The sequence below is a fragment of the Onychomys torridus genome, chromosome 19, assembly GCF_903995425.1.
Source record: "Onychomys torridus chromosome 19, mOncTor1.1, whole genome shotgun sequence".
Taxonomy (NCBI): Eukaryota; Metazoa; Chordata; class Mammalia; order Rodentia; family Cricetidae; genus Onychomys; species Onychomys torridus.
In genome coordinates this window covers 43,184,796-43,203,956 of record NC_050461.1, presented here as the reverse complement: position 1 = coordinate 43,203,956, position 19,161 = coordinate 43,184,796, and the positions used below count along the sequence as shown (strand labels likewise).

The 19,161-nt window shown below is 39.3% G+C and overlaps 1 protein-coding gene and 1 long non-coding RNA gene across 5 annotated transcripts in view; one reads left to right on the top strand and one right to left on the bottom strand.

Moving 5' to 3' along the window:
- The window catches only part of Grm1 (glutamate metabotropic receptor 1), a 365,396-nt gene that overhangs the window by 10,961 nt on the left and 335,274 nt on the right, over nt 1-19,161 (bottom strand). The gene's annotated exons all lie outside the window — the stretch shown is intronic.
- Nucleotides 2,071-7,385, top strand: LOC118570360. Of its 2 annotated transcripts, XR_004943178.1 has the most exons (4): nt 2,071-2,371; nt 5,709-5,784; nt 6,621-6,725; nt 6,831-7,385. It is a non-coding gene; the product is annotated as an uncharacterized LOC118570360 (long non-coding RNA). The 2 variants fall into 2 exon arrangements; XR_004943177.1 differs by having other exon boundaries at nt 6,621-7,385.

Here is a 19,161-nt window from a genome sequence, read left to right as displayed (position 1 = left end):
CTCCATGTCTCTGCTTCTATGTCCTGCTTGGAATTGCAACTGTGGCTTTCTTGCTGCTGGGGCTCCTCTCTGAAAGTAACATTGATGGAGTCCCTTCTCCAGCACAGAAACACCTCTTTTCAATGCTCTGTGGATCTCTACTAGACTGGCTCTTTCCATTAACTGTTGACATGCTACTTTAGGAGGCAGTAGGCTGTCATTTAGGTTGTCTCTTTTCCGCTGATTTTCTTCATGGAAGCTCCTGAATTTTTATCTGAAACCATGGCTTTCCTTTGCATTGTGCACTGTCTAGCATACTATTCTATCATGAAGGCATGGCTGCCACTTCATGTAAAGTCACACTTCTTTCTTGAGCTCACAAGACTGTTTATGTGTAATAGTGGAGTGTCAAGAGATCCACCTTATTGAGACTGTAGGAATCTGCCGCAAGGGAACACACCATCTCATCCTCTGGCTGATATTTCCTTGTACAGCAACCAGTGTGATCTGTACACTGTGTCATTCTTGGCAAGAGAGAAGAATACTTTTTAGACAAGGCAAGGCTGATGGGGCAGCCATGGGGAGGTAGACTAAGGAGAAGCAGTTCCCCAAGAGTAAGACCAAAGCAGTTGTGGGAAAGCTATCTTGTCATGCCACACAAGAGGGTTATCTATCCTAGAAAAAACTTTCAGGCATAAGATGCTCAGGATGAACCATCAGCGTGAGCTCTTGGTTGCTGTGGATATCGCTCTGTGTAAATAAAGTTCTGATTGGCCAGTGGCCAGGCAGGAAGTATAGGCGGGACAAGAGAGAAGAGAATTCTGGGAGGTGGAAGGCTGGGTGGAAAGAGACACTGCCAGCTGCCGCCATGAGAAGCAACATGTAAAGACACTGGTAAGCCACAAGCCATGTGGCAAAGTATAGATTAACAGAAATGGGCTAAATATAAGAGTAAAAGCTAGACAATGGTAGGCCTGAGCTAATGGCCAAGCAGTTTAAATAATATGAATGTCTGTGTGATTATTTTATACATGGGTTGTGGGACCACGGGGGCTTGGTGGATCCTGGAGAGAAGCTCTCCAACTACACTTGGTGATATGGAGGAGAGTGGTAGAGTTCAAGAGAAGTTTCACACGTTAGGAAATTCTGTATTTATTTCCCTGTAGGTTTTCCCAATGAACACATGTTTTATATTAAGTCTGTATTTGACCATCTACTTTAGTCTTTGGAGACAGCCCTGCAGGGTTAGTCAGAGAGACCCATGGCAGTTCCTCATCCCATAAAAACAGAAGAGGATGGAGACTTGGAAGAAGGGAAAGTCAAGGAGGGGATGCCAGGAACAAACGGTCGTGGCTCTTCTCACAGTCAAAGTTTTTCAGCCTGATGTCTAACAGGTGCTGAGAAGTTGAGCTGTGAGTTTGAAACCTCCATGTACAATTGTCATATTTTACCCTTGAGAAGCAAGGAATCTGATCTGAGTTTATATGATGAGGAAAGGTTTTCTACACATTCTTGAATATGATAGAGAAAAACAAAACAAAACAAAACTGACCAATGAACAGATTACTACCAAAATGCAAGCACTCATAAACGATTTGAAAGCATTGCTGAATTCTACAATTTGAAATTCTTGTCCGGAAATGAGAAATAGAGACAAGTTGGTGAAAGTTCATGCCTACTGAGAGAACCCATTTATTTTTTTTTTTTAAATCAGACAGACCACGTTTGCTGTTTAACTTGCCAAACTAAACTAACAATGACACCCAACTTGCCAACCTGAAATCACAAATACCATTTAAAAATGAACAGCAAAGAGGGGGCAGTGAAGAGAAAATCCTGCTTGAATATATAAACAAAAGTGAGAAAAAACACTTAACTTGTGAAATAGTGCTAAAACTTTCTCTCCTAAGAAAGAAGCTGGAGAACTGTCGAAAGCACTGTGCTTTTGTTTTGCTGAAAACTGCTTGCATTCATTTGACTTTAAAATGAACTCTGCTTTGGAGAAATGTCTACAGATTGGCCTGGTCAAATGGTGTCAGGCAGCAGGGTTCCTGGCAGGGCAAGCTTCAGAAGCCCCAGATCCAACAGAGCCCTACATTTGCTCTTTAGTATTCTGGGATCAGCTTCTTAAAATTCGTGTCAATTTATCTTTAAATTTGTGTTCTGTAATGGGGGAGGAGAAAATGGAACATGTCTTGGAGCATCCACTCAGTCTTCTTGCTTGCATGGATCTTCGGCTGTCTGCTCTCTTGTCCTTTAGGCCCCAGTCATTTGAGCCTCTCATCCCTATAGATGACAAGGTGTCACCGTAGCCCTCCCTGGCAGGGATCTTGGGCACAAGCCCCAGAAGGATCTATGTGTGCTACCATGTGCCCAATGGGATCTATAGGAGGTAAGTGGAAGTTGCGCTCTCTGTCTCTTTCTCTGTTTTTTCTCTGTCTGTCTCTTTCTCTCTCTCACTCACTCACTCTCTAGCTCTCTCTCTTTCTCCCTCTCTTCCTCCCCCCCTCTCAACATTCAGTACCAGTTGGCAAACTACAGGGCAGAGATGGGCCTCTTTCCCATCCTTGATCCAGATGCTTCAGATGTCTCTGAACTGGTGGAATACCCTGGGGCTCACATATCAAACAAGGCTCAGTCAGGAAGCACAAGAAATAAGGAGGCAAATCACTTTGAGTTCCCCATGGTACCTGCACAGGGATTGACTAGGGGTAGAACTTTGCATCTTGGAGGGTGCACATGTGTAATTCCCAGAATGGGTAGCTAAGGTCACAACTAGAATGAGTGATTTGCCCCCGGGAATGTCTTTCTGTACAAGTAAACATGACATTAAATGGAAATTGTAAAACAGAGAGAATATGCAGTGAGGGGTAATAGGTTTGCATTGTACCTTTACCACTTCTCCAGCTTTTGAACTAAGGACTTCATGCTTTAGTTTTGCACTGGACCTTGCAAGTGATGTAGCAAGGGTTGCCTGCTAGGAATATACAACACACAAACAAGGTGAGGATTGTCCTGGTAGCCTAGAGTCCTGACATGCATACCTTTGCACAGGTGCACTGATCTACATGCTGGGGCAGCACCTGCATTTCTGTGGTCCCCCGCTGTGATAAAAAGCTCCATAGTCACTGTGGCTGACTCTCTCCTTTGGGGGCTACGTCTGCATTTAGTGAACAGTTTGTGGTTGCTTTTGGTTTCAGTCAGATGACAGCTTTATGTAGTAACTGTAAGAATTCCAAAGCTGCACTAGGCAACCCTTGACCAAAGCAGTTGAGAAGAGTACAATCTCCTCCATGATCTTGAAGTTTTTAGTCTCTGACTTTGCCTTTGCATTGAAACAAAATATAGAATACCGCTGCATGTGGGCTTTGAGCTTATGAAAGGAGTGTTTACTAAAGATTATTGACCAAGCCTTGAAAACTCCGAAGCTTAACTGGCCATTTTACCAGATACATAAATACTAAGAGAAGAGGCTCGGCTGTAGGGTATTTTTAGCCATTGTAAAGCTACATGCTCAATCAACTACAGACTCAGCAAGTCAGAGTAAAAGCTTGGAGGGAAAAGGAGGGCATATGGGGCTTGTCAAATGTAAGTCCCAAATCTGTGCTGGAATTTCTTGGCGCAAATTGTGGATTTAAAGAAACCTCAGAATTTTAGTTAGAAAGATCTTTTCAGTAATTTCTTTTGAAAGTACAAGTTATCCCTCCTCCCTGTCTTCTTCCCTCCCTTTCTTCTGTTCATTTTATATAAAGTTGCTCCTTGTCACAGGCCAATGAACCACTCATCACGCTCCCCACTTGATTCCATTGTCCAAATAATATTCCTTTGTATAGTAGCCGACATCTCTTTGAGTGTACTTAGCTTCAAACAATTTTGTTTTATTGCGTTATTTTATCTACATTAAGCAGTCCTTATATCCATTTCTGACAGGATGTATCCTTTATATGAACTTCAGAAACTGCAACAAATGTTTTAATAAGGATGACATGACATTGGTCACTGGACAAGGAACCCAGGAGACTTGGTGTCTTCAATTAGGTCATCCTCTCTTTCACTGCTCATTTCTCTGTCACTTCTTTTATCCATAAAGGATTGTTGAAGTAGTGTATGTAATTGCTATTCCAGTTTAAGTCATCATCATGGAAGACAAAGAAGGTCACCTACAGGAGAAGCCAACAGTCTCAACCTCACTGTGTATTTAGATTACACTAGTTCACCTTCACGTCACAACTTCGGCCATCTTCCTTATTCAAGAATTTCAATAAATATAGCAGCAATTAAACTGAATTTTATTTTTATCCCCATCCAAAATTCTGCTTCTCGTTAGGCAGCATCAGTGGCATTGAGTGGATATGTCAGGCAAAGGTAAAGGCTGGATAGAGTCAGGTGAGTCGCCTTTATCTGGAGCTACACATTGGAGGTGAATCTACTTTTAGCAGAGACAGAATGTTCAAGGAAATTCCAGATGGTCAGTCTTAAGGATATATAAAGCTCACCATGGAAATAATGTGGCAGCTGTCCAGACTAATCATGAAGAATGACAGCTATTCTCAAGACCAAGTAAGCAGACTGAGGTCTATTGTTTTGATTGTCACTGCCATGAATAAGTGAGACCATTTGTATCTCTGATTGATTCCAGAAGCCAAGTACATTTTTATCTATTATCTAAATTTGATATTTATCCCTCACTTATCAGAGTGGAGAGTAAAACTCTGCACTTAGACATAGGTCTTCTGTGAACCTTAATTTCTTCCACTTTTATTTGTAACAGACATGTTTAGTGTAGTGTATTCTGTTTTCTAATAAACACAAATGCAGTCTCTCTGTTATAGTAAAAAATATTGCTCCATTGAAAGTTCTTAATCACTAAAATTTGCAAGCTAATAAGAGACTATGAAAAAGATTTTTAAAAAAGTTATTTACTACCACAGATTCATCACATATTAAAACCCATTTACTTTGGAAAACACTAAGGATATGTTTCTATATCGTAATCTATATACTAATCCCATTTCAAAGAAAAAATTTTCACTTCACTATTTGAAACATTTTAATCTGTTTATAACATCTGTATACTTACACATTAGAAAGTAATACATGGAATTTATATTATAAAATTTTGTATGTCTGGCCTCTCTCCACATTTTCTTTCAACGATTTCCCTTTTCATGTGGTATTATATGTACAGACAACTAGTTCACTACTTAAACTAAACTGAATAAATATAGCCCACAAAAATATCCATTCTTCTATCAATGTCTGTTTAGGTTGTTTCCCACATTCTGGTCTTGGGAACAAACACTCCAGCAAATATTCTTTCACATAAATGGTATGTTTTTTAACAGCAGGAACTCAGAGGTTGAACTGGAGGGTTGTTCCTTTTATTATCAACACTCCCTATAAAATACCTATGCAGTTTACACTGGTTTGTGAGGATCCGTGTTGTTATTTTTTATTCTATTGACGTTTTCAACCTTTTAAACATTAACTTTTTATTATGAAAAATTTCTCAAGTAAAACTGAAGTCTGCTCAAAGTAAACATAATGTACCTCTAGCCGATATCACAGACTGGTTTTAACAGTCAATAATGATCAAAGGAAAGCTCGATTATTTTACTAGGAGATTACAAAATGGTGATAGAATTCCGCCATCTTTCCAGTGTTTGCCACCTAAATTTCTTCTCTAAAGAAATTTCTCTTATGAACTATTTTCCTTCTTCCAATAATAGCTCGGACAAACAGTGTAAGTCAGATTGATGACTGCACCATACTTCCCCACCCCGTGGACTGAAGCTGAGAACCAAGGTAAAGGTTGGCTTTTTTTCCTTAAGAGGTTTCTGCCAGGTGTTTTGATTACAGGCATAAAAAAGTGACTACTACAGCAAGATGGTACCAGAGAAGTGGGGTCATTGCTTTGACTAAGCTGATGTCACTTTAGGCATTTGGAAATGATTTGTGGGAAAAAATTGAAAGCATTTAGAGGTATGAGTTGGAGAAGCCCTAGAAAGCTATAAGCCAAGCTTTATGGGTAAACATGACAGAGTTTCCAACTGTAAAGCAGATAGACTTGCAAACAGTAAAGTCAGCCTGTATTCATGAGGTCTCAGATGGAAACAAGGACTCAATATGGAGAATTGCACTAGAAACTATTTGTACTGAATTTTGTTGAACTATTTGCCTAGGTTTGACCTATAATCTGAAAAACCGTATGAAACTGATTTCTAAAGGAACAGACTAATAAATTTTGTAAAGGAAATTCCAAAACAGCATTACCTGTAGGCTATAGGTTGGTTATCACTGGCTACTTTTTAACCAGGTTTATAGCGATAATATAATTTGGAGCAAATTAAAGAGCAGAAACATTTATAAAACTGACTATTATTCAGGGAAGGAGTTTTTAAAGTTTCATTCAAAGAGAATTCATTTGTAAAGGAAATTAGGGCCAATAAAAAGAGTAAATAATATTTATTCTTTTCACTGGAGCTATAGAAAAGGTCACTAAGGGCATTTCATAAGTTGGTAAGAACTTGCCTAACAAAGACTCTAGTGTGTAAAATTTCAACCTCACTTGCCTTTCCTTTGTAAAGAGTGTTGCACATGCTCTGCTAAAAAAAAATGGCACCTAAAAGAAAATTTTCCAGGTTCAGCCACCCAGACACTAAGAAGAAACTAAAACTCTGGTCCAAGGAGGATCAGTTACTGTTTAGCTGGCAGCGGAACTTGGTCTTATCCACATGGTTATACAGGTATGCAGAATGTTAAGAATTGTGAAGTTATGGAGTATTGTACCAGTGCCCCACAGAAAACCCTGCAAGTAGAGGTGCTGTACACCAGGGACAAATTCTCTACAGGCTCCCCAGGAAAAGGCTCTGCATGAAGTTGGGAAGGCAAAGCCTCAGTTAAAGTGGAGACCTAAAATATTGGACATAGCAGGAATGTGTGCTGAGAACAGTTGCAGGCACCAAATGGAAGCTGAGCAAAGAGAGAAACGGTGTGGACCACTGGTGGTAAGGGTGGGACTGGACAAGCCTTTTGACACATATCATGACATTTTCCTCAGATGCTAGACATGGAGGTACAGGATTTAATGTTTTCCCTCATGAGTATACTCTTGCTCTGGTCATGTCCTTCTGTGCCCCATTCCTCCTTCTTGAATGGGAATGTTTACTTTATGCCATTGTATATTGGAAGCAGATAACTTTCCTTTTGATTTTCCAGGGGCTCACAGTTGTTTTTAGTCTCAACAGAAATTCTGGATGCAGACTTTTGAGCAACATTGGAAGTGTTAAGACTTTGGGGGCTGTTAGAGATTGAAAATCAAATGTGCAAAGCTAATTCTAAAGAAACCTGGAATCGGGAATCCAGTCAATGAGAGAGAGGAGGGATTCTGCAGGCGGGGGACATCAAGAAGTGCAGAGATGACCAGCCACACTAGTGGAAACCCATGAACTGCAGACTAGTGCCTGGGGAGCCCCATGGGACTGGACTAGACCCTCTGGATATGGAAGATGGTTGTTTGGCTTGAACTGTTTGGGGGCACCCAGGCAGGGGGATCAAGATCTGTCCCTGGTGCATGGGCAGGCTTCTGGAATCTGATGCCTGTGGTGTGACACCTTGTACAGCCTTGGTGCAGTGGGAAGGGGCTTGGACCTGCCTAGGCTCAGTGTGCAGGGCTCTGCTGACTCCCCATGGGAGACCTTGATTTGGGGGGTGTGGGGATGTGGGGTGGCTTGGGAGGGAGGGCTGGAGGGTGGGAGAAGAGAGGAGGGGGGATCTTTGGATGGTATGTAGAGTAAGTAGAAAATTTCTTAATAAAGAAAAATGAAAGAAATAAAAAAGAAACCTGGAACTTGGGCGAGAATCCTGAAATTCTTGGCCAAAGCACTAACATTAATATTATACTTTTGTTTCCACTAAGATTTATTTCATTTTATTTTTTTGTTAAATAGAGGCACACTTATCACAAAAATAACTTTTGTGACATCACCCTCAGATCCGCAAAACAAAACAAAAACATCATGCCACTATCGTAATGTCAAGAGTATAGTCACCATAGCCTGCTAAATAGTCATAGTTGCATTATAGCTTGCTAAGAGTGATTAAAGGGAGAGATTTAAGTGGTATAAAAAAAGACTTCAACTTTTAGCTAGATACAATACCTTGGAGAAAACCAACTCGTAAGCTAAAAACAACCAAATAAAACATTTTTCAAAGGCCACTTGCAGACATTGGGATGGTGTCATGACAACCAGAATCCAAGGGATCAATAAGTCGGAGGGAGAGAACTTCAGTGGGAGAGCAGATAAGCATCAAGCTGTTTTTACTCTCAGGATATTTCATGATTCTGGATATAGAACCACAAATAGAGAATCCAAGTAGAAGAACAAAGCATTTGGGGGAAGATAAGAGCCTGTTAATCAAGCTGTTGACATGTACATTTGAATTTAAGTCTCCCAATGAAGTCAGACCTTGAGGATCCAAGATCCTGCAAGGAGTGAAGAAAAGAAAGGTGGGTCAGAACGAGCTTTATAAAATTACAGTCTATATTCAATTCACTTCCTTCCATCATCAAACAATACATAAAGAAAAGAAATAGACCCCTAAGCAAGAACAGACTATCCCTGACTTATACTCTTCTGGATTTAGGACAGTGTGAACATGTTACACACTCAGTAGAAAGTTTACTTTGAAATTTGAGTTAGGATTAACCTTCATGAATGAGGCTAATGGTCTTATAAACAGAGTCCAGGGAATTATCTTCTTCTGTGATATGAAGATATATACAAAGCCTTCATCCAAGGAGAGGATCCTCAGTAAAACCCACCAAATAGCATCCTCACTTGAAATGTGAAGTCTCCAGAGCCACGAGAAATCAATGTGGTTTATAGTAGAAACTGAATGAAGACACATCCTTAAACCACACATAGAAATTAGTCAAGATGTACTGCAGCACTTAAGGTAGGAGTCAAAATCACAAAGCTCATAAATAAAACAGGGAATGCCCTGAAGACCTGGTGACTGGCAAATATATTTTATAGTGATCATAAAAAAATTAATTGTAAAAAGTGATCATTCCAGCTTCATCAAAATGAACAACTCTCATTCTTTAAAATATATGACCAATAAAATAAAGTATCAAGTCAAAGATACAGAAAAATATATATTATATATTATCATGGACTTGTTTTAATATCTAGACTTTCCAGTTCTTTTTATTAATTTATTTCATGGCCTTTGAAGTAAAATATTAATATATGCATAGATTTTAATTATGGTTGATCTATTTTGCATACATATGGAACATACCCATATATTCAACATAAAAATTAATTATAGAAATGGTGATTAGGGGCTAAAGAGATAGTTCAACAGAAATACAAAGTTCTTTGATCTCTATGCATGTGCTACAGCACACAACAAATGCACACATGCACACGCGTGTGCGCACACACACACATGCATAGTGCACACACACAGAATAAATAAATGTAAAAAATTAAATAATGATGTTGTCAAACATAATTGCAGAACTAAAACTAAATGAGCATTAAAACTGAGAATTCTAGTTCATAATGACTGCACAGTCAGACAATGTACATATATTAAAACAGGAAGTGTATGAACAAACATTTTTAAAGAAACTTTTCTCAATACTGAGTTGTTAGTAATGAGGGTAAGTATTGGAGAACACTTGCATGGCCATCATGAGAAGACATGAATATATCCTTTTGAGATCTACTGATTTGTTGGATTCCTGTTGTGCAAGGAAGGGAATATGTTTGTAGTACATGATAACACATGGACTGTCTGTGAATTTCTGGGCTGGATAGGCTAAGAACATAAATAACCAAGAGAGCACAAGACACTAATTTTCAGTTGATGGTTAAACATGATTTTCTCTCTTAAAGAAATATGATTTCATAAAACTATTGCATGTTCATAATAAATAGAGCATTATAAGCAAAATATGGATATTAATGTCTCCACTAAAGAGACAAAACAACAACAAGCATCCTGAACTCTGTAAAAGGTAAATGTGCAAGCAAGGCATGCGGCCGTGGCCACAGTGAGCAACACTCTTGAAGCACTCTGGAATCATCCTATTGCCTTTAGCCATCTGTATTCTATTCTACTCTGTGCCTTTGTATCCTGATTTCTGGACAAGCACTTCTTTGCCTGACTGGAAGCTCCTTCTCCACTGTTTGCTTTCATAATGTCAGAAGTTGCTATGTAGGCACAAAGAGAAAAATCAGCAGTGGTCCTAACTAGCTTTTGATCTTACATGCTACAATATCAATTTGCCAAGCAAGAGGTGCTTACCTGTGCAACAGTGGTACCACTGTTATATAAGTAACCAACTGATTTATGACTGGAGCTGAGGCCCAGCACATGGGAAGGAGTTCATGTCTGGTATGTGGACCTCATCAAAGGCTTATGACTGGGAAGGTCATTGGCTTAGGAATTAACCTTCTACTTTTCTTCTGCTAATTGGTCATATCAATCTGCCTCTTATTGTTTTTCCTTTTAATAGCCATAGATGACTCCTGTCCTCACCCTTGATCAAAGAAATTTATATTTCAGCAAACAGCAATTCATGCAGTGCCTCCTGGGTGGTCAAGGTGCTCAGAACAAGTAACTATTGACTGCTCATCCTTAAGTGGGACACCCTTATTACTCACTCAGAGCTCCAAGAACATTATGGAAAAGGGGATAAAAAGAATATAAGATCCAAATGATAAGGAGAAGGACTGTTAAACATCATCTTATGGGTATGACCTGGCCATGGTACTTATGAACTCTCAACAAAAGAAGTTGTCCGAATAAGCCTGTACAAGACTAATTCTTGGATGAGAAAGAAGCTTAACCAGCCAAATGCTTAACTAGCTCTGGTGCCTGGTTTTCACACCTTACATATCTTTCTGTTCTCTGCCATCACTCCCTGGGATTAAAGGCTTTCTTTCTGGGATTAAAGGTGTGAGTCACCATGCCTGGCTGTTTCCAATGTGGCCTTGAACTCACAGAGATCTGCCTGGCTCTGCCTCCCGAGTGCTGGGATTAAAGGCATGTGTTACCACTGCCTATCCTTATGTTTAATATTGTGGCCGTCCTGTTCTCTGACCCCAGATAAGTTTATTTCAGGGAACACACAATATTTCGGGGAATACAATACCACCACACTAGCTTTATCTTCAACCTCTTGTTTTTCTATTTTATTAGTCAATGTTAATAATAAACTTATCTTAATTTTGGTCTGCAATGTAGGTGCATTGTATGTCAATAAACAGTGTCTTGGTGGCCTGAACTTACTATGAGGCAAAGAAAAATAAAACTTTCTTTCCCCCTCTCTCTTTAGTCTGAGGCAACTGGAAGAGATTGAATAGCCTGGAGCCCATACAATAAAATTAACAACAGTGAGAGCTGGTTTTACTTGTGCTTCTCTCTTCTGAAGACACCTTATAAACTCATCCTGTGCTCAGGGCTGTGAGGCTTCCCTTCCCTTGCATGCTAGTGTTTTTCTACATGGTAACAAGAACTGTGCAGACAGAGGGAACTGGATGCGTCTCTCTGAGTAGCTGGGCATGTAACAACAACATGCCTGGAGCCTTAGGATGGTTACTCGTAGGCTGACCATGAACATCTAAGAAACAGAAAATAAATCCACAGAAGATGTAGAAGGCAAGGATAGATCTCCAGCCTTTCTTCCCAGCAGTTCAGTACTCCATGTGGCCCAGAAGCATTTTAAATCTCACATCCTGAGCTACCCAGTGTGACTCTTTCATATTCTTTATAATAAACCCCCTCTCACCTTCACTTGGACTGGCTTAAGTTGGTGTCTATAACTTGCATCCACAGAGTTCTAATTAATGAGCCTGCAGGTTCTGTCTACATGAGCCAAATCTTCTAATCCCACCAGTACTTTTTTTTTTTCTTGAGTTCTCGGTCTGCAAACTGCCAATAATTTTGCTCAGAGACTACCTTTACAAACACAGTCTCATGGCTTGTGTCCCTTGAGAGCAGGTGACACTTCATACTGGATGCTAAGGTGAACAGATGGAATGCAAATGACCTCATTTTTCTTTAGCTGGGGCAAGCATGGACAAGTTGCCAAGCTGTCCCAAACAGGGTGTCCTTCCCCACACACATCTCATATTGAGTAGCATTTTGTGCCCCCATTTTCTGCAGATCTACAGTTTTGCCATTCCACACAGCATACATAGAATAAGCTGGCCGTGATAATGTACACACACTGTTTCCCGAACAATCTTTCCTTGAAGGTATAATAAGGAATTTTATGTTGGGATATGGACTTCCATACATCCACTCATATTATCATAATATTAATTTTACTACATACAATAAATGATAATGACTCTGCTAGACATTGCAGTATACTCTTCCTAGAAATATCCTCATTTAATTCTAATGCCTCTGATATAAGTACAGGTATTGCTCTATTTTATAACAAATACGTAGATGTGAAGTAATCTCAAGACTAGTAACTTAAAAATAGCAAAGTTACTCAAACATTTGCTACAGACTGTCTATGTCTTCCTAAAATATATACAGTGATGCCCTACCTTAATGTGACAGTAAGAGGTAGCTAGCAGGTAATTAGATCATGGAGGCAGAGCCTCACAAATGGAATCAGAGTCCTTACAAAAGTACAGAAGAGACCTTGCATCCTTTTCTCTCTGCCCTCTGTCCTGTGAGCCTATGAGAAAACAGCTCTCATTGGAAGGCAACCATACTGGCATTTCTCAGCCTCCAAAAGTGTGAGAACTAAATTCCCACTGTTTAAGCCACTTATCTATGATGCTTTTTGCTATGGAAGCCCCAGCAAAGATAACATTTGACTCTGTAGTTTTCCATCCACATAAATTACCACATTATACTACTTATTGTTTAATGGTGTTACATCCATAAAGTATAAATTCCTTTATGACATGCTCTATAGTTTATTCATTTTATTAAATCCACGGACCAATAAATACATTATTGAAGTAGCAGAAATAGGAGTTTAATGAGTGATGAAAATAAATGACTTTATCCAGGAAGCAATATTTCAGTCCCATTTCTTTCTCTTCTCAGAATGGCTTTGACCTTTCCAAGCCTGTTCCTTATTTGCAAAGGGATGTTATAAATGTGCCTACCTTGGATCATTACAAATAATCTCATGAGCATGTTTCTAAATTAATTTTAGATCATATGTATTGTTGACAAATGAGCCTAAAATCTTACGTTGAGGAAGGTGAATATGACCCAACCATACAAGTTCATTTAAATTTGAAAGAATTATAAAAGGTGACCTGTATTCAAATTAGATTATCCTCTGCACACAGTCATAGTATAATCTATTCATTATCTCAGTTTAAAACTCAAAATAAAAAATGTAAATATTGGAAGTAACTATTTTTGTGCCGTGTGTACTCGGTATGTCCTTTGCAAGAAAGAAAAATGAAAGATAAAGAATAAGAAAAAAAAGAAAGAAAAATGAGTAAACAAGGCAATGATTTGTGATGACTCCAATTTGCTGCCCTTGGTAGGAAGCAGATTGTATCTATCCTCATCTTCCTAGGGTCACGCATGCTCCTTGCTCTTGAACCAGCAGCCACTCTGGATGACCTCCCATTGTAGCATCCTCCTCCACATTGAGGGTACTTAGTGAAAGTGTTCCTGAATGTTATCTCTTCTACTTTACTCTTTTCTCATGTCGTAGCTTCTCTAGCACTTGTTTTAAATGTTTTGACAATTGGACTTCAACTCCATATCTCTTGTTGAGATCCTTATTTTGATGGCCAAACTTCAATTTCTAAGTAGCCCATGGGCACCTCCCCTTGGGTGCCTTTACAGCATCTTCAACCAGCAACTCTGAAGTCCAACTTGTCAATGTCTCTCTATCTCACTGCAGGCCATGAGTTTCCTCATAACTGTGCATTTCTTATCACCCAGGGCCAAATTGAGTCAGCCACATCCCACTTTTATTTCTTCAGTTCATCTCCCTTAACTACTTTTCTGGTTCAAATGGATGCAACTCAGAAAGAAAAATGCAATACCTTTGATTGAAATTTCATTCCAGTGGTATAATTAAAGACTTTTACCTTTAAGATTTAAAAAATTGACATTGAAACTCTGTTACCTATTATTTCTATAGTTAACCTTGTCCCATAAAGCTTATAAGTGATCCTGACATTCCACAGAAACCTTTACTGCACTTTGTGATTAATAGAAAAGGTATCTAATATTGCATTAAAAATTGGACTCTAGCTGTAGTTTGTCTTCTTTCTGTCACTCTATGTTTCTTCTTTCTCTCCACCCTCACACCATTCCATGTGCTTCATCTTTATCAGATTCCATGCTATGACTCAGCAGTAAATGAACACTGCGTACTCTTCACTTACGTTATTTTCTACATGTGAAATAATCTCACTATAGAGTGGTTTGTTCTGCTGAAGAAATTCATGAAAGTGAAGTCCAAGTTACAATGCTGTTTAAAAGTCTTTCTTTCCAAACCTTCAGATATTACAGCATAGGAAGACAGCCTTTCATGCCTGGTCTCTTAAAATATCATGCAGATCCTTTCTCATGACACATGACACCCCATATTGACTTATATTTGTGTCTCCTATATTATACTGCAAGAGTGCCTTGCCCTTATATGTTGACTCTGAATAGTCTCTAACATAATATCAAATATTTAAATGTTTCTAAGTTAACAATTGAAACAATAATTGATTACATAAATGATAGATTCAATAGTATAAACTGCTGAGTAAATATTCTTATCAAGTAGTAAAATTCTATGACAAATACTTCAATAAAACTATCCATTTATTATAAAATAAAATTAAAAATTACAATAATGTTAAAAACTATACATTGTATGATTTAGGGGAAGATATGTAGTGGGTAAGAGGTCCTTGTGCACACAAATAAGTACTGGGGAAGCCAGGAAAGTTAAAACACACAGGCTTGTCTCTTCAATGGAAGGAGACATTTGTCTGTCTTTCTCCTGGAATGTTGGGAAAGGATGTAGTTTACAGCCTGGTGATCATTTGGTATCTGTAGGGCCAAGCTTCACCCCTATCCTTCACAATATTATTTTGTTTATCCCAGACTTTCCCCCACTAAATCTTCAGTATTTCTTCCAGGCCATAAAACCTATCCTTACCAGTGACATCACTTATACTTTACAGCAGCCTAAGTAAATTCTGTGTTGTCTTCGTGCCAGACCAATCCGGACTCCCATGGGCATTATGTTTACCTCTGTCATTCTCCTTAGATCCTAAATCTTGAACACTGTTTCACAGTCAACATTACCCACTGTTATAAAAGAAGCCAGATCACTTTATAAAGTATTTCAATTTAAACATGTCTTCAGCTTTGTTATACTCAGGGGACTGAGTTAATTGCCATCAGAAAACTTTTTTTCCAAAATTGTGCTATGGTTATACATGGCTGAAATAGATGGCCTGCGGTCAGACTCCAGAAGCCTGTCCCAGCACTGGCTAACTAAGTCAGGCTGAACCGGGTTTCATTCTTACCTCACCAGGATCATTTTCCTGTTAGCCTGATGCTTGTAGGGGCTCCCACAAAAATAATCTCAGGATATCAAGACCTTTTCTCATAAGCCACAATAGGATATGTGTTTTTCTCAGAGCAGAGACGCTTCTACCATTTCATTCTGATGTCTGTTGACTCACAATCAAAGTAGGAAAAAGAAACCAAACGCTGACCCAGGGGTAATGGCTGAAGTGAAGGCTTAATGACCTATTCCTGAAGACAAATAAGATCCTAGTAGGGAGCTATTTAATTTTCATTTCTGTTGCCATGATAAAATAACCCTGACCAAAGTAGCTCAGAGGTGAAAGGGTTAATCTCAGCTCTCAGTTCCAGGTTACAGCTCATCATAGCACGGAGGAGGTCAGGGATGCAGGAGCTTTAGAGAGTTGGCCACATCATATCCCTAATTTGGAGCAGAATGTCACGAATGCATGTACGCTTTTACTCCTCATCCAGGGACTATTCCATGAAATGGTGCTGTCCACACTCAGAGTGGGTTATCCTACCTCAATTAACTCAGTCAAGGAAATCTTTCACAGCCCAACGTAATTAAGACAACACCTCACTGAGGCTCTCTTCCAGGGGGATTTTATGTTATGTCAAGTTGTCAATCAAAACTAACCATTACAGGAGTGAGTAGAGGGATATTCTCATAGTACTAGTCCATGCAGTTGACTATTGAATTCAGAAAAAAACAAAACCCCCCCAAACCATGTAAATGCTTAGAAAACATTGCAGCAGCATAGTAATCAGCTCATATAAGAAAGTTTGCACTAATATTACTCATATATCAACTCCATACTTTCTTGTGGTTATAGTTCACTTTCATGCCCAGTTAGGAAGGCAGCAGCTCAGAGGACTGTTACGTAACATTTCAGCTCCATGAACTACCAAACTGACCTTCGTTTTATCTTAAGTTAGTGTGCTAGCTAGTTTTATATTAACTTGACACAAAGTATAGTCATCAGAGAGGAAGGAGCCTCAGTTGAGAAAATGCCTTAAAAAAAAAAACAAAAAAAAAAAAAAAAAAAAAAAAAAAAACAAAACCCGGCTGTATGCATGCCTGTAGGGCATTTCTTAATTAGGGATTGATGGGAGAGGGCCCATCCCAGTGTTGGTGGGGCCACCCCTGGGCTGGTGGTCCTGGGTTCTACAAGAAAGCAGGCTGAGCAAGCCATAGGGAGCAAGCCAGTAAGCAGCTCCCTCTGTAGCCTTCAGATTCCTGACCTGCTTGAATTCCGGCCCTGACTTACACCAATGGTGATTGGCAGTGAGTGAGCCAAATAAATCCTTTCCTCCTGAAGTAACTTTGGTCACTATTTTACCACAATAGGAACCCTACCTAGGACAGTTTGCTAACTCTAGTTTATTTAGAAAATAACTCGAAATGTTAGTTTGACAGTGCAATTAGCATAATTGTATTTAAATAAACATGCCATTTACCTAGGAGTTTTACTCTTAGTTAAGTTATGTCGAATCATTTTTGCTTTAAGAGGAAGTCATACCTGATTTGTGTTTAAATAATGGCTTCCTTATGAAGCACACTGCCAAAAAGGAGGACATTTCTGATATCTTTGTATTAGCTCAGAGCGTCATATTTTCTGATTAAAAAAGTCTGTAGGACACAGCTAAGGAAAGTGGGGCTATAAAAGGTAAATGCACTTTGGTTGGCCTTTTAAAGTTGGGCTATGCCTCAAAGCTTGTAACAAAAACAAAAATAAAAAAGACATGTGATTGAAGAGCTAACCCCAAATCCCAAATGCATTGGTTAAGCCCCTCCCAAGTTTTCTCCCAGTAAATGCATAGCAAGCATTCATGATGTCAGTTCTAGCAGACACCTTCCTATGACTAACATTAAAAGTATTTAAATAAATTTGGCAAAATCAACCATGTGCCACAATCTCCCCTGTGTATTTGCAGGAACAGGCTGCTAACACAATGTGTCTGGACTTGTGACCTCCCACCCCAAACAACTATAGACCAGGTGGAAGCTGATCATTATGGTGTCTGAACAGACTGCTAGACACCCTCAGCACACCATAAATGTGGGAACTGTACGTCCAGAATGGCAATAAACTCACTGGGTGACACATGAGCTAGAGTTTTCAACCCCTGGCTTTAGTCTCAAAACTCTACCAGTTTTTATCTTGCTGCAGAATATATTAGATTGTTTATGGTTTTGTAACTTTGGAGATAAACCAAGGAAAAATGGCTATAAAAAAGGCAAAAACATAGGCACTGAGGTTATTGTTATGTTTTAAAATTACAGTCTTGTAGGGAGTTGCAATAGAAGCTAGAGGAGAATAAATGAGAAAACAGAATAATCAAATTGTTGTTTTCCACAGAAACATAGCCCCGGCTACCCACTGGGGGTCAGCTCATTTGCATGAAACATATTGAAGAAGCGACAAATTGTACTAAGAAAGCTGTGAGTTATCATTATTAATTGAGACTAAATGTATCAACACAGTCCTTTGATAATCTATAACTAATAGTTAGTTTACTGGTGAAAGTACGTCTTCCAGGACAACCAAGTCAGCTTAGATTACATGAAACTTTCCTTTGAATGAAAAATACCAAATGAAGTTAATTTCTAAATTTATAATTGGAAAAGGAAAGTCTTCTCAAATTATGGGGAAAGCAGTTTGGGTGTGGGAGTCTGGTCCAAACGTACAGTGGTTCTGGATGCTCAGGAAGTGCCAGGCATCACTCACATCATGTCGAAGAGCCCTTTTGCAACCCAGAAACAAGCATAAGATTCATTACTCACAGTTCTGTTGGACAGTATTCCCATCCATCCACAGAAAAATCACATACCTGGACATCAGCACGAGACATCTCAATCCCATAGATTCTCAGATGGGAATTTGAGAGATGACGCATGACCAAAAATTATGAAATTTTCTTAAGAAATCAAATGCAGAAATATGGAGCTAGATGGTAGATGATAAGATAAAATCTTTATGACTTATTGCCTTTGAATATTCCAGTTTAAAGTGCCCCCCCTATGTGTGTCTGTGTATGTGCGTCTTTGTATACATGTGACTGTGAGTGTGTTTGGCATGTGCAAATGTGGGTATTAGGGGGTGCTCATGCCTGTGAGAGCATGTGGGGACCAGAAGAGCAGAGAAGGATGTTTACCATCCATCCTGCTCTTGTACTCGAAACCATATACCCTTGTTGGAATCTCTTACTGAAGCTGGAGCTAGGCTGGCAGCCAGAAAGCCCTAACAACCCCCTTTACTTAGACCTTTCTCTATCCCCCACAGTGCTAGGGTTGCAGATGCTCAGCCAGTCCTGTCTTTTTTACCAACGCTGGGTTTTTTAACTCAGGCCCTCACATTTACACAGTAAGTGCTGTGACCCACTGAGCCACCTCCCTAGCTCCAAGCATGTCTTCTTTCCTGATGTTTTGCTTTCTCTCACCTGGTAGTGAAATTGCTATGATGCTGTTTCACAGCTGGCTACTGGAGCTGATGGTCTTCTTTTTGGCTCATGTAATGGACCTGTAGTTTTACTGTTATGCTAAGAACTACCTGGAAGTCATAATTGATGGGACACTGGTTAGAAGGAAAATCATGACGAGAAGAAAACCATTACTAGGCACCTTTTATAACCCGC